At 43.2% G+C, this 21,045-nt stretch overlaps 55 non-coding genes across 55 annotated transcripts; all 55 read right to left on the bottom strand.

Annotated features, from left to right (window-relative positions):
- Positions 1-136: 136 nt before the first annotated feature.
- LOC145872025 (5S ribosomal RNA) lies at positions 137-255 on the bottom strand. The gene has a single exon (XR_014387657.1). It is a non-coding gene; the product is annotated as a 5S ribosomal RNA (ribosomal RNA).
- Positions 256-664: 409 nt separating this feature from the next.
- LOC145872024 (5S ribosomal RNA) lies at positions 665-783 on the bottom strand. Its single transcript, XR_014387656.1, has one exon. It is a non-coding gene; the product is annotated as a 5S ribosomal RNA (ribosomal RNA).
- Positions 784-922: 139 nt separating this feature from the next.
- LOC145872023 (5S ribosomal RNA) lies at positions 923-1,041 on the bottom strand. Its single transcript, XR_014387655.1, has one exon. It is a non-coding gene; the product is annotated as a 5S ribosomal RNA (ribosomal RNA).
- A 409-nt stretch (positions 1,042-1,450) lies between these two features.
- Positions 1,451-1,569, bottom strand: LOC145872021 (5S ribosomal RNA). The gene has a single exon (XR_014387653.1). It is a non-coding gene; the product is annotated as a 5S ribosomal RNA (ribosomal RNA).
- A 139-nt stretch (positions 1,570-1,708) lies between these two features.
- LOC145872020 (5S ribosomal RNA) lies at positions 1,709-1,827 on the bottom strand. Its single transcript, XR_014387652.1, has one exon. It is a non-coding gene; the product is annotated as a 5S ribosomal RNA (ribosomal RNA).
- A 139-nt stretch (positions 1,828-1,966) lies between these two features.
- On the bottom strand, positions 1,967-2,085 carry LOC145872019 (5S ribosomal RNA). The gene has a single exon (XR_014387651.1). It is a non-coding gene; the product is annotated as a 5S ribosomal RNA (ribosomal RNA).
- A 139-nt stretch (positions 2,086-2,224) lies between these two features.
- On the bottom strand, positions 2,225-2,343 carry LOC145872018 (5S ribosomal RNA). The gene has a single exon (XR_014387650.1). It is a non-coding gene; the product is annotated as a 5S ribosomal RNA (ribosomal RNA).
- A 409-nt stretch (positions 2,344-2,752) lies between these two features.
- Positions 2,753-2,871, bottom strand: LOC145872017 (5S ribosomal RNA). Its single transcript, XR_014387649.1, has one exon. It is a non-coding gene; the product is annotated as a 5S ribosomal RNA (ribosomal RNA).
- A 139-nt stretch (positions 2,872-3,010) lies between these two features.
- Positions 3,011-3,129, bottom strand: LOC145872016 (5S ribosomal RNA). Its single transcript, XR_014387648.1, has one exon. It is a non-coding gene; the product is annotated as a 5S ribosomal RNA (ribosomal RNA).
- A 409-nt stretch (positions 3,130-3,538) lies between these two features.
- Positions 3,539-3,657, bottom strand: LOC145872015 (5S ribosomal RNA). The gene has a single exon (XR_014387647.1). It is a non-coding gene; the product is annotated as a 5S ribosomal RNA (ribosomal RNA).
- Positions 3,658-3,796: 139 nt separating this feature from the next.
- Positions 3,797-3,915, bottom strand: LOC145872014 (5S ribosomal RNA). The gene has a single exon (XR_014387646.1). It is a non-coding gene; the product is annotated as a 5S ribosomal RNA (ribosomal RNA).
- Positions 3,916-4,324: 409 nt separating this feature from the next.
- Positions 4,325-4,443, bottom strand: LOC145872013 (5S ribosomal RNA). The gene has a single exon (XR_014387645.1). It is a non-coding gene; the product is annotated as a 5S ribosomal RNA (ribosomal RNA).
- Positions 4,444-4,582: 139 nt separating this feature from the next.
- On the bottom strand, positions 4,583-4,701 carry LOC145872012 (5S ribosomal RNA). The gene has a single exon (XR_014387644.1). It is a non-coding gene; the product is annotated as a 5S ribosomal RNA (ribosomal RNA).
- Positions 4,702-5,110: 409 nt separating this feature from the next.
- On the bottom strand, positions 5,111-5,229 carry LOC145872010 (5S ribosomal RNA). Its single transcript, XR_014387642.1, has one exon. It is a non-coding gene; the product is annotated as a 5S ribosomal RNA (ribosomal RNA).
- A 139-nt stretch (positions 5,230-5,368) lies between these two features.
- On the bottom strand, positions 5,369-5,487 carry LOC145872009 (5S ribosomal RNA). The gene has a single exon (XR_014387641.1). It is a non-coding gene; the product is annotated as a 5S ribosomal RNA (ribosomal RNA).
- Positions 5,488-5,896: 409 nt separating this feature from the next.
- On the bottom strand, positions 5,897-6,015 carry LOC145872008 (5S ribosomal RNA). Its single transcript, XR_014387640.1, has one exon. It is a non-coding gene; the product is annotated as a 5S ribosomal RNA (ribosomal RNA).
- A 139-nt stretch (positions 6,016-6,154) lies between these two features.
- Positions 6,155-6,273, bottom strand: LOC145874898 (5S ribosomal RNA). Its single transcript, XR_014390532.1, has one exon. It is a non-coding gene; the product is annotated as a 5S ribosomal RNA (ribosomal RNA).
- Positions 6,274-6,682: 409 nt separating this feature from the next.
- LOC145872007 (5S ribosomal RNA) lies at positions 6,683-6,801 on the bottom strand. Its single transcript, XR_014387639.1, has one exon. It is a non-coding gene; the product is annotated as a 5S ribosomal RNA (ribosomal RNA).
- A 139-nt stretch (positions 6,802-6,940) lies between these two features.
- Positions 6,941-7,059, bottom strand: LOC145874896 (5S ribosomal RNA). Its single transcript, XR_014390530.1, has one exon. It is a non-coding gene; the product is annotated as a 5S ribosomal RNA (ribosomal RNA).
- A 409-nt stretch (positions 7,060-7,468) lies between these two features.
- LOC145868811 (5S ribosomal RNA) lies at positions 7,469-7,587 on the bottom strand. Its single transcript, XR_014384807.1, has one exon. It is a non-coding gene; the product is annotated as a 5S ribosomal RNA (ribosomal RNA).
- A 139-nt stretch (positions 7,588-7,726) lies between these two features.
- On the bottom strand, positions 7,727-7,845 carry LOC145872006 (5S ribosomal RNA). The gene has a single exon (XR_014387638.1). It is a non-coding gene; the product is annotated as a 5S ribosomal RNA (ribosomal RNA).
- Positions 7,846-8,254: 409 nt separating this feature from the next.
- Positions 8,255-8,373, bottom strand: LOC145872005 (5S ribosomal RNA). The gene has a single exon (XR_014387637.1). It is a non-coding gene; the product is annotated as a 5S ribosomal RNA (ribosomal RNA).
- Positions 8,374-8,512: 139 nt separating this feature from the next.
- Positions 8,513-8,631, bottom strand: LOC145867516 (5S ribosomal RNA). The gene has a single exon (XR_014383509.1). It is a non-coding gene; the product is annotated as a 5S ribosomal RNA (ribosomal RNA).
- Positions 8,632-8,770: 139 nt separating this feature from the next.
- Positions 8,771-8,889, bottom strand: LOC145872004 (5S ribosomal RNA). Its single transcript, XR_014387636.1, has one exon. It is a non-coding gene; the product is annotated as a 5S ribosomal RNA (ribosomal RNA).
- Positions 8,890-9,298: 409 nt separating this feature from the next.
- LOC145872003 (5S ribosomal RNA) lies at positions 9,299-9,417 on the bottom strand. Its single transcript, XR_014387635.1, has one exon. It is a non-coding gene; the product is annotated as a 5S ribosomal RNA (ribosomal RNA).
- A 139-nt stretch (positions 9,418-9,556) lies between these two features.
- On the bottom strand, positions 9,557-9,675 carry LOC145872002 (5S ribosomal RNA). The gene has a single exon (XR_014387634.1). It is a non-coding gene; the product is annotated as a 5S ribosomal RNA (ribosomal RNA).
- A 139-nt stretch (positions 9,676-9,814) lies between these two features.
- LOC145872001 (5S ribosomal RNA) lies at positions 9,815-9,933 on the bottom strand. The gene has a single exon (XR_014387633.1). It is a non-coding gene; the product is annotated as a 5S ribosomal RNA (ribosomal RNA).
- Positions 9,934-10,342: 409 nt separating this feature from the next.
- On the bottom strand, positions 10,343-10,461 carry LOC145871999 (5S ribosomal RNA). The gene has a single exon (XR_014387631.1). It is a non-coding gene; the product is annotated as a 5S ribosomal RNA (ribosomal RNA).
- A 139-nt stretch (positions 10,462-10,600) lies between these two features.
- Positions 10,601-10,719, bottom strand: LOC145871998 (5S ribosomal RNA). Its single transcript, XR_014387630.1, has one exon. It is a non-coding gene; the product is annotated as a 5S ribosomal RNA (ribosomal RNA).
- Positions 10,720-11,128: 409 nt separating this feature from the next.
- LOC145871997 (5S ribosomal RNA) lies at positions 11,129-11,247 on the bottom strand. Its single transcript, XR_014387629.1, has one exon. It is a non-coding gene; the product is annotated as a 5S ribosomal RNA (ribosomal RNA).
- A 139-nt stretch (positions 11,248-11,386) lies between these two features.
- Positions 11,387-11,505, bottom strand: LOC145871996 (5S ribosomal RNA). The gene has a single exon (XR_014387628.1). It is a non-coding gene; the product is annotated as a 5S ribosomal RNA (ribosomal RNA).
- A 409-nt stretch (positions 11,506-11,914) lies between these two features.
- LOC145871995 (5S ribosomal RNA) lies at positions 11,915-12,033 on the bottom strand. The gene has a single exon (XR_014387627.1). It is a non-coding gene; the product is annotated as a 5S ribosomal RNA (ribosomal RNA).
- A 139-nt stretch (positions 12,034-12,172) lies between these two features.
- Positions 12,173-12,291, bottom strand: LOC145871994 (5S ribosomal RNA). Its single transcript, XR_014387626.1, has one exon. It is a non-coding gene; the product is annotated as a 5S ribosomal RNA (ribosomal RNA).
- A 409-nt stretch (positions 12,292-12,700) lies between these two features.
- Positions 12,701-12,819, bottom strand: LOC145871993 (5S ribosomal RNA). Its single transcript, XR_014387625.1, has one exon. It is a non-coding gene; the product is annotated as a 5S ribosomal RNA (ribosomal RNA).
- A 139-nt stretch (positions 12,820-12,958) lies between these two features.
- LOC145871992 (5S ribosomal RNA) lies at positions 12,959-13,077 on the bottom strand. The gene has a single exon (XR_014387624.1). It is a non-coding gene; the product is annotated as a 5S ribosomal RNA (ribosomal RNA).
- A 409-nt stretch (positions 13,078-13,486) lies between these two features.
- On the bottom strand, positions 13,487-13,605 carry LOC145871991 (5S ribosomal RNA). The gene has a single exon (XR_014387623.1). It is a non-coding gene; the product is annotated as a 5S ribosomal RNA (ribosomal RNA).
- Positions 13,606-13,744: 139 nt separating this feature from the next.
- On the bottom strand, positions 13,745-13,863 carry LOC145874895 (5S ribosomal RNA). The gene has a single exon (XR_014390529.1). It is a non-coding gene; the product is annotated as a 5S ribosomal RNA (ribosomal RNA).
- A 409-nt stretch (positions 13,864-14,272) lies between these two features.
- On the bottom strand, positions 14,273-14,391 carry LOC145871990 (5S ribosomal RNA). The gene has a single exon (XR_014387622.1). It is a non-coding gene; the product is annotated as a 5S ribosomal RNA (ribosomal RNA).
- A 139-nt stretch (positions 14,392-14,530) lies between these two features.
- Positions 14,531-14,649, bottom strand: LOC145874894 (5S ribosomal RNA). The gene has a single exon (XR_014390528.1). It is a non-coding gene; the product is annotated as a 5S ribosomal RNA (ribosomal RNA).
- A 409-nt stretch (positions 14,650-15,058) lies between these two features.
- LOC145871988 (5S ribosomal RNA) lies at positions 15,059-15,177 on the bottom strand. Its single transcript, XR_014387620.1, has one exon. It is a non-coding gene; the product is annotated as a 5S ribosomal RNA (ribosomal RNA).
- A 139-nt stretch (positions 15,178-15,316) lies between these two features.
- LOC145871987 (5S ribosomal RNA) lies at positions 15,317-15,435 on the bottom strand. Its single transcript, XR_014387619.1, has one exon. It is a non-coding gene; the product is annotated as a 5S ribosomal RNA (ribosomal RNA).
- Positions 15,436-15,844: 409 nt separating this feature from the next.
- Positions 15,845-15,963, bottom strand: LOC145871986 (5S ribosomal RNA). The gene has a single exon (XR_014387618.1). It is a non-coding gene; the product is annotated as a 5S ribosomal RNA (ribosomal RNA).
- A 139-nt stretch (positions 15,964-16,102) lies between these two features.
- LOC145871985 (5S ribosomal RNA) lies at positions 16,103-16,221 on the bottom strand. Its single transcript, XR_014387617.1, has one exon. It is a non-coding gene; the product is annotated as a 5S ribosomal RNA (ribosomal RNA).
- A 409-nt stretch (positions 16,222-16,630) lies between these two features.
- On the bottom strand, positions 16,631-16,749 carry LOC145871984 (5S ribosomal RNA). The gene has a single exon (XR_014387616.1). It is a non-coding gene; the product is annotated as a 5S ribosomal RNA (ribosomal RNA).
- Positions 16,750-16,888: 139 nt separating this feature from the next.
- LOC145871983 (5S ribosomal RNA) lies at positions 16,889-17,007 on the bottom strand. Its single transcript, XR_014387615.1, has one exon. It is a non-coding gene; the product is annotated as a 5S ribosomal RNA (ribosomal RNA).
- Positions 17,008-17,416: 409 nt separating this feature from the next.
- LOC145871982 (5S ribosomal RNA) lies at positions 17,417-17,535 on the bottom strand. Its single transcript, XR_014387613.1, has one exon. It is a non-coding gene; the product is annotated as a 5S ribosomal RNA (ribosomal RNA).
- A 139-nt stretch (positions 17,536-17,674) lies between these two features.
- Positions 17,675-17,793, bottom strand: LOC145874893 (5S ribosomal RNA). The gene has a single exon (XR_014390527.1). It is a non-coding gene; the product is annotated as a 5S ribosomal RNA (ribosomal RNA).
- A 409-nt stretch (positions 17,794-18,202) lies between these two features.
- On the bottom strand, positions 18,203-18,321 carry LOC145871981 (5S ribosomal RNA). The gene has a single exon (XR_014387612.1). It is a non-coding gene; the product is annotated as a 5S ribosomal RNA (ribosomal RNA).
- Positions 18,322-18,460: 139 nt separating this feature from the next.
- On the bottom strand, positions 18,461-18,579 carry LOC145874892 (5S ribosomal RNA). Its single transcript, XR_014390526.1, has one exon. It is a non-coding gene; the product is annotated as a 5S ribosomal RNA (ribosomal RNA).
- A 409-nt stretch (positions 18,580-18,988) lies between these two features.
- Positions 18,989-19,107, bottom strand: LOC145868810 (5S ribosomal RNA). The gene has a single exon (XR_014384806.1). It is a non-coding gene; the product is annotated as a 5S ribosomal RNA (ribosomal RNA).
- A 139-nt stretch (positions 19,108-19,246) lies between these two features.
- LOC145871980 (5S ribosomal RNA) lies at positions 19,247-19,365 on the bottom strand. The gene has a single exon (XR_014387611.1). It is a non-coding gene; the product is annotated as a 5S ribosomal RNA (ribosomal RNA).
- Positions 19,366-19,774: 409 nt separating this feature from the next.
- On the bottom strand, positions 19,775-19,893 carry LOC145868809 (5S ribosomal RNA). Its single transcript, XR_014384805.1, has one exon. It is a non-coding gene; the product is annotated as a 5S ribosomal RNA (ribosomal RNA).
- Positions 19,894-20,032: 139 nt separating this feature from the next.
- LOC145871979 (5S ribosomal RNA) lies at positions 20,033-20,151 on the bottom strand. The gene has a single exon (XR_014387610.1). It is a non-coding gene; the product is annotated as a 5S ribosomal RNA (ribosomal RNA).
- Positions 20,152-20,560: 409 nt separating this feature from the next.
- On the bottom strand, positions 20,561-20,679 carry LOC145871977 (5S ribosomal RNA). The gene has a single exon (XR_014387608.1). It is a non-coding gene; the product is annotated as a 5S ribosomal RNA (ribosomal RNA).
- Positions 20,680-20,818: 139 nt separating this feature from the next.
- Positions 20,819-20,937, bottom strand: LOC145874891 (5S ribosomal RNA). Its single transcript, XR_014390525.1, has one exon. It is a non-coding gene; the product is annotated as a 5S ribosomal RNA (ribosomal RNA).
- Positions 20,938-21,045: the final 108 nt, after the last annotated feature.

Here is a 21,045-nt window from a genome sequence, read left to right as displayed (position 1 = left end):
AAACAATCTCTTGCTACAACATATATAGTCAAAGTGAGTCTGATAAAACAGACATTTAGTCAATTCATCATTAAATGCTTAATACAAGGCAGTGTTGCTGATGAAATAGTGCAAGAGCACACCCTCGTGGACAAAATGCTTACAGCACCTGGTATTCCCAGGCGGTCTCCCATCCAAGTACTAACCAGGCCCGACCCTGCTTAGCTTCCGAGATCAGACGAGATCGGGCGTACCCAGGCTGGTATGGCCGTAAGCGAGAAACAATCTCTTGCTACAACATATATAGTCAAAGTGAGTGTGATAAACAGACATTGCATTTTCACCAATTAGATAAGCAGCTTGAACTTTGTGTCACTGAAAAAGTAGAAGAAATTACAAACACTGTTCCCATCACTTTTTAGCACAGGTAGTTGGATAAAATACAAACTTTATTTCCTTTCATCATTTGAACAGGGCAAAGGAGCACAAAGCACACACAAGCTGCATTCAGCAACAATATTCTTGTTTGTCTTATAAATACAAGGCAGATGCTAATTGAAAACACAAGGAAATTTGATCCTATTAAAAAGGCAGGAAGCTGCATTTAGTCAATTCATCATTAAATGCTTACTACAAAGCAGTGTTGCTGATGAAATAGTGCAGGGGCACACCCTCGTGGACAAAATGCTTACAGCACCTGGTATTCCCAGGCGGTCTCCCATCCAAGTACTAACCAGGCCCGACCCTGCTTAGCTTCCGAGATCAGACGAGATCGGGCGTACCCAGGCTGGTATGGCCGTAAGCGAGAAACAATCTCTTGCTACAACATATATAGTCAAAGTGAGTCTGATAAAACAGACATTTAGTCAATTCATCATTAAATGCTTAATACAAGGCAGTGTTGCTGATGAAATAGTGCAAGAGCACACCCTCGTGGACAAAATGCTTACAGCACCTGGTATTCCCAGGCGGTCTCCCATCCAAGTACTAACCAGGCCCGACCCTGCTTAGCTTCCGAGATCAGACGAGATCGGGCGTACCCAGGCTGGTATGGCCGTAAGCGAGAAACAATCTCTTGCTACAACATATATAGTCAAAGTGAGTGTGATAAACAGACATTGCATTTTCACCAATTAGATAAGCAGCTTGAACTTTGTGTCACTGAAAAAGTAGAAGAAATTACAAACACTGTTCCCATCACTTTTTAGCACAGGTAGTTGGATAAAATACAAACTTTATTTCCTTTCATCATTTGAACAGGGCAAAGGAGCACAAAGCACACACAAGCTGCATTCAGCAACAATATTCTTGTTTGTCTTATAAATACAAGGCAGATGCTAATTGAAAACACAAGGAAATTTGATCCTATTAAAAAGGCAGGAAGCTGCATTTAGTCAATTCATCATTAAATGCTTACTACAAAGCAGTGTTGCTGATGAAATAGTGCAGGGGCACACCCTCGTGGACAAAATGCTTACAGCACCTGGTATTCCCAGGCGGTCTCCCATCCAAGTACTAACCAGGCCCGACCCTGCTTAGCTTCCGAGATCAGACGAGATCGGGCGTACCCAGGCTGGTATGGCCGTAAGCGAGAAACAATCTCTTGCTACAACATATATAGTCAAAGTGAGTCTGATAAAACAGACATTTAGTCAATTCATCATTAAATGCTTAATACAAGGCAGTGTTGCTGATGAAATAGTGCAAGAGCACACCCTCGTGGACAAAATGCTTACAGCACCTGGTATTCCCAGGCGGTCTCCCATCCAAGTACTAACCAGGCCCGACCCTGCTTAGCTTCCGAGATCAGACGAGATCGGGCGTACCCAGGCTGGTATGGCCGTAAGCGAGAAACAATCTCTTGCTACAACATATATAGTCAAAGTGAGTCTGATAAAACAGACATTTAGTCAATTCATCATTAAATGCTTAATACAAGGCAGTGTTGCTGATGAAATAGTGCAAGAGCACACCCTCGTGGACAAAATGCTTACAGCACCTGGTATTCCCAGGCGGTCTCCCATCCAAGTACTAACCAGGCCCGACCCTGCTTAGCTTCCGAGATCAGACGAGATCGGGCGTACCCAGGCTGGTATGGCCGTAAGCGAGAAACAATCTCTTGCTACAACATATATAGTCAAAGTGAGTCTGATAAAACAGACATTTAGTCAATTCATCATTAAATGCTTAATACAAGGCAGTGTTGCTGATGAAATAGTGCAAGAGCACACCCTCGTGGACAAAATGCTTACAGCACCTGGTATTCCCAGGCGGTCTCCCATCCAAGTACTAACCAGGCCCGACCCTGCTTAGCTTCCGAGATCAGACGAGATCGGGCGTACCCAGGCTGGTATGGCCGTAAGCGAGAAACAATCTCTTGCTACAACATATATAGTCAAAGTGAGTGTGATAAACAGACATTGCATTTTCACCAATTAGATAAGCAGCTTGAACTTTGTGTCACTGAAAAAGTAGAAGAAATTACAAACACTGTTCCCATCACTTTTTAGCACAGGTAGTTGGATAAAATACAAACTTTATTTCCTTTCATCATTTGAACAGGGCAAAGGAGCACAAAGCACACACAAGCTGCATTCAGCAACAATATTCTTGTTTGTCTTATAAATACAAGGCAGATGCTAATTGAAAACACAAGGAAATTTGATCCTATTAAAAAGGCAGGAAGCTGCATTTAGTCAATTCATCATTAAATGCTTACTACAAGGCAGTGTTGCTGATGAAATAGTGCAGGGGCACACCCTCGTGGACAAAATGCTTACAGCACCTGGTATTCCCAGGCGGTCTCCCATCCAAGTACTAACCAGGCCCGACCCTGCTTAGCTTCCGAGATCAGACGAGATCGGGCGTACCCAGGCTGGTATGGCCGTAAGCGAGAAACAATCTCTTGCTACAACATATATAGTCAAAGTGAGTCTGATAAAACAGACATTTAGTCAATTCATCATTAAATGCTTAATACAAGGCAGTGTTGCTGATGAAATAGTGCAAGAGCACACCCTCGTGGACAAAATGCTTACAGCACCTGGTATTCCCAGGCGGTCTCCCATCCAAGTACTAACCAGGCCCGACCCTGCTTAGCTTCCGAGATCAGACGAGATCGGGCGTACCCAGGCTGGTATGGCCGTAAGCGAGAAACAATCTCTTGCTACAACATATATAGTCAAAGTGAGTGTGATAAACAGACATTGCATTTTCACCAATTAGATAAGCAGCTTGAACTTTGTGTCACTGAAAAAGTAGAAGAAATTACAAACACTGTTCCCATCACTTTTTAGCACAGGTAGTTGGATAAAATACAAACTTTATTTCCTTTCATCATTTGAACAGGGCAAAGGAGCACAAAGCACACACAAGCTGCATTCAGCAACAATATTCTTGTTTGTCTTATAAATACAAGGCAGATGCTAATTGAAAACACAAGGAAATTTGATCCTATTAAAAAGGCAGGAAGCTGCATTTAGTCAATTCATCATTAAATGCTTACTACAAGGCAGTGTTGCTGATGAAATAGTGCAGGGGCACACCCTCGTGGACAAAATGCTTACAGCACCTGGTATTCCCAGGCGGTCTCCCATCCAAGTACTAACCAGGCCCGACCCTGCTTAGCTTCCGAGATCAGACGAGATCGGGCGTACCCAGGCTGGTATGGCCGTAAGCGAGAAACAATCTCTTGCTACAACATATATAGTCAAAGTGAGTCTGATAAAACAGACATTTAGTCAATTCATCATTAAATGCTTAATACAAGGCAGTGTTGCTGATGAAATAGTGCAAGAGCACACCCTCGTGGACAAAATGCTTACAGCACCTGGTATTCCCAGGCGGTCTCCCATCCAAGTACTAACCAGGCCCGACCCTGCTTAGCTTCCGAGATCAGACGAGATCGGGCGTACCCAGGCTGGTATGGCCGTAAGCGAGAAACAATCTCTTGCTACAACATATATAGTCAAAGTGAGTCTGATAAACAGACATTGCATTTTCACCAATTAGATAAGCAGCTTGAACTTTGTGTCACTGAAAAAGTAGAAGAAATTACAAACACTGTTCCCATCACTTTTTAGCACAGGTAGTTGGATAAAATACAAACTTTATTTCCTTTCATCATTTGAACAGGGCAAAGGAGCACAAAGCACACACAAGCTGCATTCAGCAACAATATTCTTGTTTGTCTTATAAATACAAGGCAGATGCTAATTGAAAACACAAGGAAATTTGATCCTATTAAAAAGGCAGGAAGCTGCATTTAGTCAATTCATCATTAAATGCTTACTACAAGGCAGTGTTGCTGATGAAATAGTGCAGGGGCACACCCTCGTGGACAAAATGCTTACAGCACCTGGTATTCCCAGGCGGTCTCCCATCCAAGTACTAACCAGGCCCGACCCTGCTTAGCTTCCGAGATCAGACGAGATCGGGCGTACCCAGGCTGGTATGGCCGTAAGCGAGAAACAATCTCTTGCTACAACATATATAGTCAAAGTGAGTCTGATAAAACAGACATTTAGTCAATTCATCATTAAATGCTTAATACAAGGCAGTGTTGCTGATGAAATAGTGCAAGAGCACACCCTCGTGGACAAAATGCTTACAGCACCTGGTATTCCCAGGCGGTCTCCCATCCAAGTACTAACCAGGCCCGACCCTGCTTAGCTTCCGAGATCAGACGAGATCGGGCGTACCCAGGCTGGTATGGCCGTAAGCGAGAAACAATCTCTTGCTACAACATATATAGTCAAAGTGAGTGTGATAAACAGACATTGCATTTTCACCAATTAGATAAGCAGCTTGAACTTTGTGTCACTGAAAAAGTAGAAGAAATTACAAACACTGTTCCCATCACTTTTTAGCACAGGTAGTTGGATAAAATACAAACTTTATTTCCTTTCATCATTTGAACAGGGCAAAGGAGCACAAAGCACACACAAGCTGCATTCAGCAACAATATTCTTGTTTGTCTTATAAATACAAGGCAGATGCTAATTGAAAACACAAGGAAATTTGATCCTATTAAAAAGGCAGGAAGCTGCATTTAGTCAATTCATCATTAAATGCTTACTACAAGGCAGTGTTGCTGATGAAATAGTGCAGGGGCACACCCTCGTGGACAAAATGCTTACAGCACCTGGTATTCCCAGGCGGTCTCCCATCCAAGTACTAACCAGGCCCGACCCTGCTTAGCTTCCGAGATCAGACGAGATCGGGCGTACCCAGGCTGGTATGGCCGTAAGCGAGAAACAATCTCTTGCTACAACATATATAGTCAAAGTGAGTCTGATAAAACAGACATTTAGTCAATTCATCATTAAATGCTTAATACAAGGCAGTGTTGCTGATGAAATAGTGCAAGAGCACACCCTCGTGGACAAAATGCTTACAGCACCTGGTATTCCCAGGCGGTCTCCCATCCAAGTACTAACCAGGCCCGACCCTGCTTAGCTTCCGAGATCAGACGAGATCGGGCGTACCCAGGCTGGTATGGCCGTAAGCGAGAAACAATCTCTTGCTACAACATATATAGTCAAAGTGAGTGTGATAAACAGACATTGCATTTTCACCAATTAGATAAGCAGCTTGAACTTTGTGTCACTGAAAAAGTAGAAGAAATTACAAACACTGTTCCCATCACTTTTTACCACAGGTAGTTGGATAAAATACAAACTTTATTTCCTTTCATCATTTGAACAGGGCAAAGGAGCACAAAGCACACACAAGCTGCATTCAGCAACAATATTCTTGTTTGTCTTATAAATACAAGGCAGATGCTAATTGAAAACACAAGGAAATTTGATCCTATTAAAAAGGCAGGAAGCTGCATTTAGTCAATTCATCATTAAATGCTTACTACAAGGCAGTGTTGCTGATGAAATAGTGCAGGGGCACACCCTCGTGGACAAAATGCTTACAGCACCTGGTATTCCCAGGCGGTCTCCCATCCAAGTACTAACCAGGCCCGACCCTGCTTAGCTTCCGAGATCAGACGAGATCGGGCGTACCCAGGCTGGTATGGCCGTAAGCGAGAAACAATCTCTTGCTACAACATATATAGTCAAAGTGAGTCTGATAAAACAGACATTTAGTCAATTCATCATTAAATGCTTAATACAAGGCAGTGTTGCTGATGAAATAGTGCAAGAGCACACCCTCGTGGACAAAATGCTTACAGCACCTGGTATTCCCAGGCGGTCTCCCATCCAAGTACTAACCAGGCCCGACCCTGCTTAGCTTCCGAGATCAGACGAGATCGGGGGTACCCAGGCTGGTATGGCCGTAAGCGAGAAACAATCTCTTGCTACAACATATATAGTCAAAGTGAGTGTGATAAACAGACATTGCATTTTCACCAATTAGATAAGCAGCTTGAACTTTGTGTCACTGAAAAAGTAGAAGAAATTACAAACACTGTTCCCATCACTTTTTAGCACAGGTAGTTGGATAAAATACAAACTTTATTTCCTTTCATCATTTGAACAGGGCAAAGGAGCACAAAGCACACACAAGCTGCATTCAGCAACAATATTCTTGTTTGTCTTATAAATACAAGGCAGATGCTAATTGAAAACACAAGGAAATTTGATCCTATTAAAAAGGCAGGAAGCTGCATTTAGTCAATTCATCATTAAATGCTTACTACAAGGCAGTGTTGCTGATGAAATAGTGCAGGGGCACACCCTCGTGGACAAAATGCTTACAGCACCTGGTATTCCCAGGCGGTCTCCCATCCAAGTACTAACCAGGCCCGACCCTGCTTAGCTTCCGAGATCAGACGAGATCGGGCGTACCCAGGCTGGTATGGCCGTAAGCGAGAAACAATCTCTTGCTACAACATATATAGTCAAAGTGAGTCTGATAAAACAGACATTTAGTCAATTCATCATTAAATGCTTAATACAAGGCAGTGTTGCTGATGAAATAGTGCAAGAGCACACCCTCGTGGACAAAATGCTTACAGCACCTGGTATTCCCAGGCGGTCTCCCATCCAAGTACTAACCAGGCCCGACCCTGCTTAGCTTCCGAGATCAGACGAGATCGGGGGTACCCAGGCTGGTATGGCCGTAAGCGAGAAACAATCTCTTGCTACAACATATATAGTCAAAGTGAGTGTGATAAACAGACATTGCATTTTCACCAATTAGATAAGCAGCTTGAACTTTGTGTCACTGAAAAAGTAGAAGAAATTACAAACACTGTTCCCATCACTTTTTAGCACAGGTAGTTGGATAAAATACAAACTTTATTTCCTTTCATCATTTGAACAGGGCAAAGGAGCACAAAGCACACACAAGCTGCATTCAGCAACAATATTCTTGTTTGTCTTATAAATACAAGGCAGATGCTAATTGAAAACACAAGGAAATTTGATCCTATTAAAAAGGCAGGAAGCTGCATTTAGTCAATTCATCATTAAATGCTTACTACAAGGCAGTGTTGCTGATGAAATAGTGCAGGGGCACACCCTCGTGGACAAAATGCTTACAGCACCTGGTATTCCCAGGCGGTCTCCCATCCAAGTACTAACCAGGCCCGACCCTGCTTAGCTTCCGAGATCAGACGAGATCGGGCGTACCCAGGCTGCTATGGCCGTAAGCGAGAAACAATCTCTTGCTACAACATATATAGTCAAAGTGAGTCTGATAAAACAGACATTTAGTCAATTCATCATTAAATGCTTAATACAAGGCAGTGTTGCTGATGAAATAGTGCAAGAGCACACCCTCGTGGACAAAATGCTTACAGCACCTGGTATTCCCAGGCGGTCTCCCATCCAAGTACTAACCAGGCCCGACCCTGCTTAGCTTCCGAGATCAGACGAGATCGGGCGTACCCAGGCTGGTATGGCCGTAAGCGAGAAACAATCTCTTGCTACAACATATATAGTCAAAGTGAGTGTGATAAACAGACATTGCATTTTCACCAATTAGATAAGCAGCTTGAACTTTGTGTCACTGAAAAAGTAGAAGAAATTACAAACACTGTTCCCATCACTTTTTAGCACAGGTAGTTGGATAAAATACAAACTTTATTTCCTTTCATCATTTGAACAGGGCAAAGGAGCACAAAGCACACACAAGCTGCATTCAGCAACAATATTCTTGTTTGTCTTATAAATACAAGGCAGATGCTAATTGAAAACACAAGGAAATTTGATCCTATTAAAAAGGCAGGAAGCTGCATTTAGTCAATTCATCATTAAATGCTTACTACAAAGCAGTGTTGCTGATGAAATAGTGCAGGGGCACACCCTCGTGGACAAAATGCTTACAGCACCTGGTATTCCCAGGCGGTCTCCCATCCAAGTACTAACCAGGCCCGACCCTGCTTAGCTTCCGAGATCAGACGAGATCGGGCGTACCCAGGCTGGTATGGCCGTAAGCGAGAAACAATCTCTTGCTACAACATATATAGTCAAAGTGAGTCTGATAAAACAGACATTTAGTCAATTCATCATTAAATGCTTAATACAAGGCAGTGTTGCTGATGAAATAGTGCAAGAGCACACCCTCGTGGACAAAATGCTTACAGCACCTGGTATTCCCAGGCGGTCTCCCATCCAAGTACTAACCAGGCCCGACCCTGCTTAGCTTCCGAGATCAGACGAGATCGGGCGTACCCAGGCTGGTATGGCCGTAATCGAGAAACAATCTCTTGCTACAACATATATAGTCAAAGTGAGTCTGATAAAACAGACATTTAGTCAATTCATCATTAAATGCTTAATACAAGGCAGTGTTGCTGATGAAATAGTGCAAGAGCACACCCTCGTGGACAAAATGCTTACAGCACCTGGTATTCCCAGGCGGTCTCCCATCCAAGTACTAACCAGGCCCGACCCTGCTTAGCTTCCGAGATCAGACGAGATCGGGCGTACCCAGGCTGGTATGGCCGTAAGCGAGAACCAATCTCTTGCTACAACATATATAGTCAAAGTGAGTGTGATAAACAGACATTGCATTTTCACCAATTAGATAAGCAGCTTGAACTTTGTGTCACTGAAAAAGTAGAAGAAATTACAAACACTGTTCCCATCACTTTTTAGCACAGGTAGTTGGATAAAATACAAACTTTATTTCCTTTCATCATTTGAACAGGGCAAAGGAGCACAAAGCACACACAAGCTGCATTCAGCAACAATATTCTTGTTTGTCTTATAAATACAAGGCAGATGCTAATTGAAAACACAAGGAAATTTGATCCTATTAAAAAGGCAGGAAGCTGCATTTAGTCAATTCATCATTAAATGCTTACTACAAGGCAGTGTTGCTGATGAAATAGTGCAGGGGCACACCCTCGTGGACAAAATGCTTACAGCACCTGGTATTCCCAGGCGGTCTCCCATCCAAGTACTAACCAGGCCCGACCCTGCTTAGCTTCCGAGATCAGACGAGATCGGGCGTACCCAGGCTGGTATGGCCGTAAGCGAGAAACAATCTCTTGCTACAACATATATAGTCAAAGTGAGTCTGATAAAACAGACATTTAGTCAATTCATCATTAAATGCTTAATACAAGGCAGTGTTGCTGATGAAATAGTGCAAGAGCACACCCTCGTGGACAAAATGCTTACAGCACCTGGTATTCCCAGGCGGTCTCCCATCCAAGTACTAACCAGGCCCGACCCTGCTTAGCTTCCGAGATCAGACGAGATCGGGCGTACCCAGGCTGGTATGGCCGTAAGCGAGAAACAATCTCTTGCTACAACATATATAGTCAAAGTGAGTCTGATAAAACAGACATTTAGTCAATTCATCATTAAATGCTTAATACAAGGCAGTGTTGCTGATGAAATAGTGCAAGAGCACACCCTCGTGGACAAAATGCTTACAGCACCTGGTATTCCCAGGCGGTCTCCCATCCAAGTACTAACCAGGCCCGACCCTGCTTAGCTTCCGAGATCAGACGAGATCGGGCGTACCCAGGCTGGTATGGCCGTAAGCGAGAAACAATCTCTTGCTACAACATATATAGTCAAAGTGAGTGTGATAAACAGACATTGCATTTTCACCAATTAGATAAGCAGCTTGAACTTTGTGTCACTGAAAAAGTAGAAGAAATTACAAACACTGTTCCCATCACTTTTTAGCACAGGTAGTTGGATAAAATACAAACTTTATTTCCTTTCATCATTTGAACAGGGCAAAGGAGCACAAAGCACACACAAGCTGCATTCAGCAACAATATTCTTGTTTGTCTTATAAATACAAGGCAGATGCTAATTGAAAACACAAGGAAATTTGATCCTATTAAAAAGGCAGGAAGCTGCATTTAGTCAATTCATCATTAAATGCTTACTACAAGGCAGTGTTGCTGATGAAATAGTGCAGGGGCACACCCTCGTGGACAAAATGCTTACAGCACCTGGTATTCCCAGGCGGTCTCCCATCCAAGTACTAACCAGGCCCGACCCTGCTTAGCTTCCGAGATCAGACGAGATCGGGCGTACCCAGGCTGGTATGGCCGTAAGCGAGAAACAATCTCTTGCTACAACATATATAGTCAAAGTGAGTCTGATAAAACAGACATTTAGTCAATTCATCATTAAATGCTTAATACAAGGCAGTGTTGCTGATGAAATAGTGCAAGAGCACACCCTCGTGGACAAAATGCTTACAGCACCTGGTATTCCCAGGCGGTCTCCCATCCAAGTACTAACCAGGCCCGACCCTGCTTAGCTTCCGAGATCAGACGAGATCGGGCGTACCCAGGCTGGTATGGCCGTAAGCGAGAAACAATCTCTTGCTACAACATATATAGTCAAAGTGAGTGTGATAAACAGACATTGCATTTTCACCAATTAGATAAGCAGCTTGAACTTTGTGTCACTGAAAAAGTAGAAGAAATTACAAACACTGTTCCCATCACTTTTTAGCACAGGTAGTTGGATAAAATACAAACTTTATTTCCTTTCATCATTTGAACAGGGCAAAGGAGCACAAAGCACACACAAGCTGCATTCAGCAACAATATTCTTGTTTGTCTTATAAATACAAGGCAGATGCTAATTGAAAACACAAGGAAATTTGATCCTATTAAAAAGGCAGGAAGCTGCATTTAGTCAATTCATCATTAAATGCTTACTACAAGGCAGTGTTGCTGATGAAATAGTGCAGGGGCACACCCTCGTGGACAAAATGCTTACAGCACCTGGTATTCCCAGGCGGTCTCCCATCCAAGTACTAACCAGGCCCGACCCTGCTTAGCTTCCGAGATCAGACGAGATCGGGCGTACCCAGGCTGGTATGGCCGTAAGCGAGAAACAATCTCTTGCTACAACATATATAGTCAAAGTGAGTCTGATAAAACAGACATTTAGTCAATTCATCATTAAATGCTTAATACAAGGCAGTGTTGCTGATGAAATAGTGCAAGAGCACACCCTCGTGGACAAAATGCTTACAGCACCTGGTATTCCCAGGCGGTCTCCCATCCAAGTACTAACCAGGCCCGACCCTGCTTAGCTTCCGAGATCAGACGAGATCGGGCGTACCCAGGCTGGTATGGCCGTAAGCGAGAAACAATCTCTTGCTACAACATATATAGTCAAAGTGAGTCTGATAAACAGACATTGCATTTTCACCAATTAGATAAGCAGCTTGAACTTTGTGTCACTGAAAAAGTAGAAGAAATTACAAACACTGTTCCCATCACTTTTTAGCACAGGTAGTTGGATAAAATACAAACTTTATTTCCTTTCATCATTTGAACAGGGCAAAGGAGCACAAAGCACACACAAGCTGCATTCAGCAACAATATTCTTGTTTGTCTTATAAATACAAGGCAGATGCTAATTGAAAACACAAGGAAATTTGATCCTATTAAAAAGGCAGGAAGCTGCATTTAGTCAATTCATCATTAAATGCTTACTACAAGGCAGTGTTGCTGATGAAATAGTGCAGGGGCACACCCTCGTGGACAAAATGCTTACAGCACCTGGTATTCCCAGGCGGTCTCCCATCCAAGTACTAACCAGGCCCGACCCTGCTTAGCTTCCGAGATCAGACGAGATCGGGCGTACCCAGGCTGGTATGGCCGTAAGCGAGAAACAATCTCTTGCTACAACATATATAGTCAAAGTGAGTCTGATAAAACAGACATTTAGTCAATTCATCATTAAATGCTTAATACAAGGCAGTGTTGCTGATGAAATAGTGCAAGAGCACACCCTCGTGGACAAAATGCTTACAGCACCTGGTATTCCCAGGCGGTCTCCCATCCAAGTACTAACCAGGCCCGACCCTGCTTAGCTTCCGAGATCAGACGAGATCGGGCGTACCCAGGCTGGTATGGCCGTAAGCGAGAAACAATCTCTTGCTACAACATATATAGTCAAAGTGAGTGTGATAAACAGACATTGCATTTTCACCAATTAGATAAGCAGCTTGAACTTTGTGTCACTGAAAAAGTAGAAGAAATTACAAACACTGTTCCCATCACTTTTTAGCACAGGTAGTTGGATAAAATACAAACTTTATTTCCTTTCATCATTTGAACAGGGCAAAGGAGCACAAAGCACACACAAGCTGCATTCAGCAACAATATTCTTGTTTGTCTTATAAATACAAGGCAGATGCTAATTGAAAACACAAGGAAATTTGATCCTATTAAAAAGGCAGGAAGCTGCATTTAGTCAATTCATCATTAAATGCTTACTACAAGGCAGTGTTGCTGATGAAATAGTGCAGGGGCACACCCTCGTGGACAAAATGCTTACAGCACCTGGTATTCCCAGGCGGTCTCCCATCCAAGTACTAACCAGGCCCGACCCTGCTTAGCTTCCGAGATCAGACGAGATCGGGCGTACCCAGGCTGGTATGGCCGTAAGCGAGAAACAATCTCTTGCTACAACATATATAGTCAAAGTGAGTCTGATAAAACAGACATTTAGTCAATTCATCATTAAATGCTTAATACAAGGCAGTGTTGCTGATGAAATAGTGCAAGAGCACACCCTCGTGGACAAAATGCTTACAGCACCTGGTATTCCCAGGCGGTCTCCCATCCAAGTACTAACCAGGCCCGACCCTGCTTAGCTTCCGAGATCAGACGAGATCGGGCGTACCCAGGCTGGTATGGCCGTAAGCGAGAAACAATCTCTTGCTACAACATATATAGTCAAAGTGAGTGTGATAAACAGACATTGCATTTTCACCAATTAGATAAGCAGCTTGAACTTTGTGTCACTGAAAAAGTAGAAGAAATTACAAACACTGTTCCCATCACTTTTTACCACAGGTAGTTGGATAAAATACAAACTTTATTTCCTTTCATCATTTGAACAGGGCAAAGGAGCACAAAGCACACACAAGCTGCATTCAGCAACAATATTCTTGTTTGTCTTATAAATACAAGGCAGATGCTAATTGAAAACACAAGGAAATTTGATCCTATTAAAAAGGCAGGAAGCTGCATTTAGTCAATTCATCATTAAATGCTTACTACAAGGCAGTGTTGCTGATGAAATAGTGCAGGGGCACACCCTCGTGGACAAAATGCTTACAGCACCTGGTATTCCCAGGCGGTCTCCCATCCAAGTACTAACCAGGCCCGACCCTGCTTAGCTTCCGAGATCAGACGAGATCGGGCGTACCCAGGCTGGTATGGCCGTAAGCGAGAAACAATCTCTTGCTACAACATATATAGTCAAAGTGAGTCTGATAAAACAGACATTTAGTCAATTCATCATTAAATGCTTAATACAAGGCAGTGTTGCTGATGAAATAGTGCAAGAGCACACCCTCGTGGACAAAATGCTTACAGCACCTGGTATTCCCAGGCGGTCTCCCATCCAAGTACTAACCAGGCCCGACCCTGCTTAGCTTCCGAGATCAGACGAGATCGGGGGTACCCAGGCTGGTATGGCCGTAAGCGAGAAACAATCTCTTGCTACAACATATATAGTCAAAGTGAGTGTGATAAACAGACATTGCATTTTCACCAATTAGATAAGCAGCTTGAACTTTGTGTCACTGAAAAAGTAGAAGAAATTACAAACACTGTTCCCATCACTTTTTAGCACAGGTAGTTGGATAAAATACAAACTTTATTTCCTTTCATCATTTGAACAGGGCAAAGGAGCACAAAGCACACACAAGCTGCATTCAGCAACAATATTCTTGTTTGTCTTATAAATACAAGGCAGATGCTAATTGAAAACACAAGGAAATTTGATCCTATTAAAAAGGCAGGAAGCTGCATTTAGTCAATTCATCATTAAATGCTTACTACAAGGCAGTGTTGCTGATGAAATAGTGCAGGGGCACACCCTCGTGGACAAAATGCTTACAGCACCTGGTATTCCCAGGCGGTCTCCCATCCAAGTACTAACCAGGCCCGACCCTGCTTAGCTTCCGAGATCAGACGAGATCGGGCGTACCCAGGCTGGTATGGCCGTAAGCGAGAAACAATCTCTTGCTACAACATATATAGTCAAAGTGAGTCTGATAAAACAGACATTTAGTCAATTCATCATTAAATGCTTAATACAAGGCAGTGTTGCTGATGAAATAGTGCAAGAGCACACCCTCGTGGACAAAATGCTTACAGCACCTGGTATTCCCAGGCGGTCTCCCATCCAAGTACTAACCAGGCCCGACCCTGCTTAGCTTCCGAGATCAGACGAGATCGGGGGTACCCAGGCTGGTATGGCCGTAAGCGAGAAACAATCTCTTGCTACAACATATATAGTCAAAGTGAGTGTGATAAACAGACATTGCATTTTCACCAATTAGATAAGCAGCTTGAACTTTGTGTCACTGAAAAAGTAGAAGAAATTACAAACACTGTTCCCATCACTTTTTAGCACAGGTAGTTGGATAAAATACAAACTTTATTTCCTTTCATCATTTGAACAGGGCAAAGGAGCACAAAGCACACACAAGCTGCATTCAGCAACAATATTCTTGTTTGTCTTATAAATACAAGGCAGATGCTAATTGAAAACACAAGGAAATTTGATCCTATTAAAAAGGCAGGAAGCTGCATTTAGTCAATTCATCATTAAATGCTTACTACAAGGCAGTGTTGCTGATGAAATAGTGCAGGGGCACACCCTCGTGGACAAAATGCTTACAGCACCTGGTATTCCCAGGCGGTCTCCCATCCAAGTACTAACCAGGCCCGACCCTGCTTAGCTTCCGAGATCAGACGAGATCGGGCGTACCCAGGCTGGTATGGCCGTAAGCGAGAAACAATCTCTTGCTACAACATATATAGTCAAAGTGAGTCTGATAAAACAGACATTTAGTCAATTCATCATTAAATGCTTAATACAAGGCAGTGTTGCTGATGAAATAGTGCAAGAGCACACCCTCGTGGACAAAATGCTTACAGCACCTGGTATTCCCAGGCGGTCTCCCATCCAAGTACTAACCAGGCCCGACCCTGCTTAGCTTCCGAGATCAGACGAGATCGGGCGTACCCAGGCTGGTATGGCCGTAAGCGAGAAACAATCTCTTGCTACAACATATATAGTCAAAGTGAGTCTGATAAACAGACATTGCATTTTCACCAATTAGATAAGCAGCTTGAACTTTGTGTCACTGAAAAAGTAGAAGAAATTACAAACACTGTTCCCATCACTTTTTAGCACAGGTAGTTGGATAAAATACAAACTTTATTTCCTTTCATCATTTGAACAGGGCAAAGGAGCACAAAGCACACACAAGCTGCATTCAGCAACAATATTCTTGTTTGTCTTATAAATACAAGGCAGATGCTAATTGAAAACACAAGGAAATTTGATCCTATTAAAAAGGCAGGAAGCTGCATTTAGTCAATTCATCATTAAATGCTTACTACAAGGCAGTGTTGCTGATGAAATAGTGCAGGGGCACACCCTCGTGGACAAAATGCTTACAGCACCTGGTATTCCCAGGCGGTCTCCCATCCAAGTACTAACCAGGCCCGACCCTGCTTAGCTTCCGAGATCAGACGAGATCGGGCGTACCCAGGCTGGTATGGCCGTAAGCGAGAAACAATCTCTTGCTACAACATATATAGTCAAAGTGAGTCTGATAAAACAGACATTTAGTCAATTCATCATTAAATGCTTAATACAAGGCAGTGTTGCTGATGAAATAGTGCAAGAGCACACCCTCGTGGACAAAATGCTTACAGCACCTGGTATTCCCAGGCGGTCTCCCATCCAAGTACTAACCAGGCCCGACCCTGCTTAGCTTCCGAGATCAGACGAGATCGGGCGTACCCAGGCTGGTATGGCCGTAAGCGAGAAACAATCTCTTGCTACAACATATATAGTCAAAGTGAGTGTGATAAACAGACATTGCATTTTCACCAATTAGATAAGCAGCTTGAACTTTGTGTCACTGAAAAAGTAGAAGAAATTACAAACACTGTTCCCATCACTTTTTAGCACAGGTAGTTGGATAAAATACAAACTTTATTTCCTTTCATCATTTGAACAGGGCAAAGGAGCACAAAGCACACACAAGCTGCATTCAGCAACAATATTCTTGTTTGTCTTATAAATACAAGGCAGATGCTAATTGAAAACACAAGGAAATTTGATCCTATTAAAAAGGCAGGAAGCTGCATTTAGTCAATTCATCATTAAATGCTTACTACAAGGCAGTGTTGCTGATGAAATAGTGCAGGGGCACACCCTCGTGGACAAAATGCTTACAGCACCTGGTATTCCCAGGCGGTCTCCCATCCAAGTACTAACCAGGCCCGACCCTGCTTAGCTTCCGAGATCAGACGAGATCGGGCGTACCCAGGCTGGTATGGCCGTAAGCGAGAAACAATCTCTTGCTACAACATATATAGTCAAAGTGAGTCTGATAAAACAGACATTTAGTCAATTCATCATTAAATGCTTAATACAAGGCAGTGTTGCTGATGAAATAGTGCAAGAGCACACCCTCGTGGACAAAATGCTTACAGCACCTGGTATTCCCAGGCGGTCTCCCATCCAAGTACTAACCAGGCCCGACCCTGCTTAGCTTCCGAGATCAGACGAGATCGGGCGTACCCAGGCTGGTATGGCCGTAAGCGAGAAACAATCTCTTGCTACAACATATATAGTCAAAGTGAGTGTGATAAACAGACATTGCATTTTCACCAATTAGATAAGCAGCTTGAACTTTGTGTCACTGAAAAAGTAGAAGAAATTACAAACACTGTTCCCATCACTTTTTACCACAGGTAGTTGGATAAAATACAAACTTTATTTCCTTTCATCATTTGAACAGGGCAAAGGAGCACAAAGCACACACAAGCTGCATTCAGCAACAATATTCTTGTTTGTCTTATAAATACAAGGCAGATGCTAATTGAAAACACAAGGAAATTTGATCCTATTAAAAAGGCAGGAAGCTGCATTTAGTCAATTCATCATTAAATGCTTACTACAAGGCAGTGTTGCTGATGAAATAGTGCAGGGGCACACCCTCGTGGACAAAATGCTTACAGCACCTGGTATTCCCAGGCGGTCTCCCATCCAAGTACTAACCAGGCCCGACCCTGCTTAGCTTCCGAGATCAGACGAGATCGGGCGTACCCAGGCTGGTATGGCCGTAAGCGAGAAACAATCTCTTGCTACAACATATATAGTCAAAGTGAGTCTGATAAAACAGACATTTAGTCAATTCATCATTAAATGCTTAATACAAGGCAGTGTTGCTGATGAAATAGTGCAAGAGCACACCCTCGTGGACAAAATGCTTACAGCACCTGGTATTCCCAGGCGGTCTCCCATCCAAGTACTAACCAGGCCCGACCCTGCTTAGCTTCCGAGATCAGACGAGATCGGGGGTACCCAGGCTGGTATGGCCGTAAGCGAGAAACAATCTCTTGCTACAACATATATAGTCAAAGTGAGTGTGATAAACAGACATTGCATTTTCACCAATTAGATAAGCAGCTTGAACTTTGTGTCACTGAAAAAGTAGAAGAAATTACAAACACTGTTCCCATCACTTTTTAGCACAGGTAGTTGGATAAAATACAAACTTTATTTCCTTTCATCATTTGAACAGGGCAAAGGAGCACAAAGCACACACAAGCTGCATTCAGCAACAATATTCTTGTTTGTCTTATAAATACAAGGCAGATGCTAATTGAAAACACAAGGAAATTTGATCCTATTAAAAAGGCAGGAAGCTGCATTTAGTCAATTCATCATTAAATGCTTACTACAAGGCAGTGTTGCTGATGAAATAGTGCAGGGGCACACCCTCGTGGACAAAATGCTTACAGCACCTGGTATTCCCAGGCGGTCTCCCATCCAAGTACTAACCAGGCCCGACCCTGCTTAGCTTCCGAGATCAGACGAGATCGGGCGTACCCAGGCTGGTATGGCCGTAAGCGAGAAACAATCTCTTGCTACAACATATATAGTCAAAGTGAGTCTGATAAAACAGACATTTAGTCAATTCATCATTAAATGCTTAATACAAGGCAGTGTTGCTGATGAAATAGTGCAAGAGCACACCCTCGTGGACAAAATGCTTACAGCACCTGGTATTCCCAGGCGGTCTCCCATCCAAGTACTAACCAGGCCCGACCCTGCTTAGCTTCCGAGATCAGACGAGATCGGGGGTACCCAGGCTGGTATGGCCGTAAGCGAGAAACAATCTCTTGCTACAACATATATAGTCAAAGTGAGTGTGATAAACAGACATTGCATTTTCACCAATTAGATAAGCAGCTTGAACTTTGTGTCACTGAAAAAGTAGAAGAAATTACAAACACTGTTCCCATCACTTTTTAGCACAGGTAGTTGGATAAAATACAAACTTTATTTCCTTTCATCATTTGAACAGGGCAAAGGAGCACAAAGCACACACAAGCTGCATTCAGCAACAATATTCTTGTTTGTCTTATAAATACAAGGCAGATGCTAATTGAAAACACAAGGAAATTTGATCCTATTAAAAAGGCAGGAAGCTGCATTTAGTCAATTCATCATTAAATGCTTACTACAAGGCAGTGTTGCTGATGAAATAGTGCAGGGGCACACCCTCGTGGACAAAATGCTTACAGCACCTGGTATTCCCAGGCGGTCTCCCATCCAAGTACTAACCAGGCCCGACCCTGCTTAGCTTCCGAGATCAGACGAGATCGGGCGTACCCAGGCTGCTATGGCCGTAAGCGAGAAACAATCTCTTGCTACAACATATATAGTCAAAGTGAGTCTGATAAAACAGACATTTAGTCAATTCATCATTAAATGCTTAATACAAGGCAGTGTTGCTGATGAAATAGTGCAAGAGCACACCCTCGTGGACAAAATGCTTACAGCACCTGGTATTCCCAGGCGGTCTCCCATCCAAGTACTAACCAGGCCCGACCCTGCTTAGCTTCCGAGATCAGACGAGATCGGGCGTACCCAGGCTGGTATGGCCGTAAGCGAGAAACAATCTCTTGCTACAACATATATAGTCAAAGTGAGTGTGATAAACAGACATTGCATTTTCACCAATTAGATAAGCAGCTTGAACTTTGTGTCACTGAAAAAGTAGAAGAAATTACAAACACTGTTCCCATCACTTTTTAGCACAGGTAGTTGGATAAAATACAAACTTTATTTCCTTTCATCATTTGAACAGGGCAAAGGAGCACAAAGCACACACAAGCTGCATTCAGCAACAATATTCTTGTTTGTCTTATAAATACAAGGCAGATGCTAATTGAAAACACAAGGAAATTTGATCCTATTAAAAAGGCAGGAAGCTGCATTTAGTCAATTCATCATTAAATGCTTACTACAAGGCAGTGTTGCTGATGAAATAGTGCAGGGGCACACCCTCGTGGACAAAATGCTTACAGCACCTGGTATTCCCAGGCGGTCTCCCATCCAAGTACTAACCAGGCCCGACCCTGCTTAGCTTCCGAGATCAGACGAGATCGGGCGTACCCAGGCTGCTATGGCCGTAAGCGAGAAACAATCTCTTGCTACAACATATATAGTCAAAGTGAGTCTGATAAAACAGACATTTAGTCAATTCATCATTAAATGCTTAATACAAGGCAGTGTTGCTGATGAAATAGTGCAAGAGCACACCCTCGTGGACAAAATGCTTACAGCACCTGGTATTCCCAGGCGGTCTCCCATCCAAGTACTAACCAGGCCCGACCCTGCTTAGCTTCCGAGATCAGACGAGATCGGGCGTACCCAGGCTGGTATGGCCGTAAGCGAGAAACAATCTCTTGCTACAACATATATAGTCAAAGTGAGTGTGATAAACAGACATTGCATTTTCACCAATTAGATAAGCAGCTTGAACTTTGTGTCACTGAAAAAGTAGAAGAAATTACAAACACTGTTCCCATCACTTTTTAGCACAGGTAGTTGGATAAAATACAAACTTTATTTCCTTTCATCATTTGAACAGGGCAAAGGAGCACAAAGCACACACAAGCTGCATTCAGCAACAATATTCTTGTTTGTCTTATAAATACAAGGCAGATGCTAATTGAAAACACAAGGAAATTTGATCCTATTAAAAAGGCAGGAAGCTGCATTTAGTCAATTCATCATTAAATGCTTACTACAAGGCAGTGTTGCTGATGAAATAGTGCAGGGGCACACCCTCGTGGACAAAATGCTTACAGCACCTGGTATTCCCAGGCGGTCTCCCATCCAAGTACTAACCAGGCCCGACCCTGCTTAGCTTCCGAGATCAGACGAGATCGGGCGTACCCAGGCTGGTATGGCCGTAAGCGAGAAACAATCTCTTGCTACAACATATATAGTCAAAGTGAGTCTGATAAAACAGACATTTAGTCAATTCATCATTAAATGCTTAATACAAGGCAGTGTTGCTGATGAAATAGTGCAAGAGCACACCCTCGTGGACAAAATGCTTACAGCACCTGGTATTCCCAGGCGGTCTCCCATCCAAGTACTAACCAGGCCCGACCCTGCTTAGCTTCCGAGATCAGACGAGATCGGGGGTACCCAGGCTGGTATGGCCGTAAGCGAGAAACAATCTCTTGCTACAACATATATAGTCAAAGTGAGTGTGATAAACAGACATTGCATTTTCACCAATTAGATAAGCAGCTTGAACTTTGTGTCACTGAAAAAG

This window comes from Salmo salar, unplaced genomic scaffold, assembly GCF_965601325.2.
Source record: "Salmo salar unplaced genomic scaffold, fSalSal1 ptg000293l, whole genome shotgun sequence".
NCBI classification, from domain to species: domain Eukaryota; kingdom Metazoa; phylum Chordata; class Actinopteri; order Salmoniformes; family Salmonidae; genus Salmo; species Salmo salar.
Note: the sequence above shows the minus strand (reverse complement) of the source record. Positions and strands in the feature narration are given on the sequence as shown.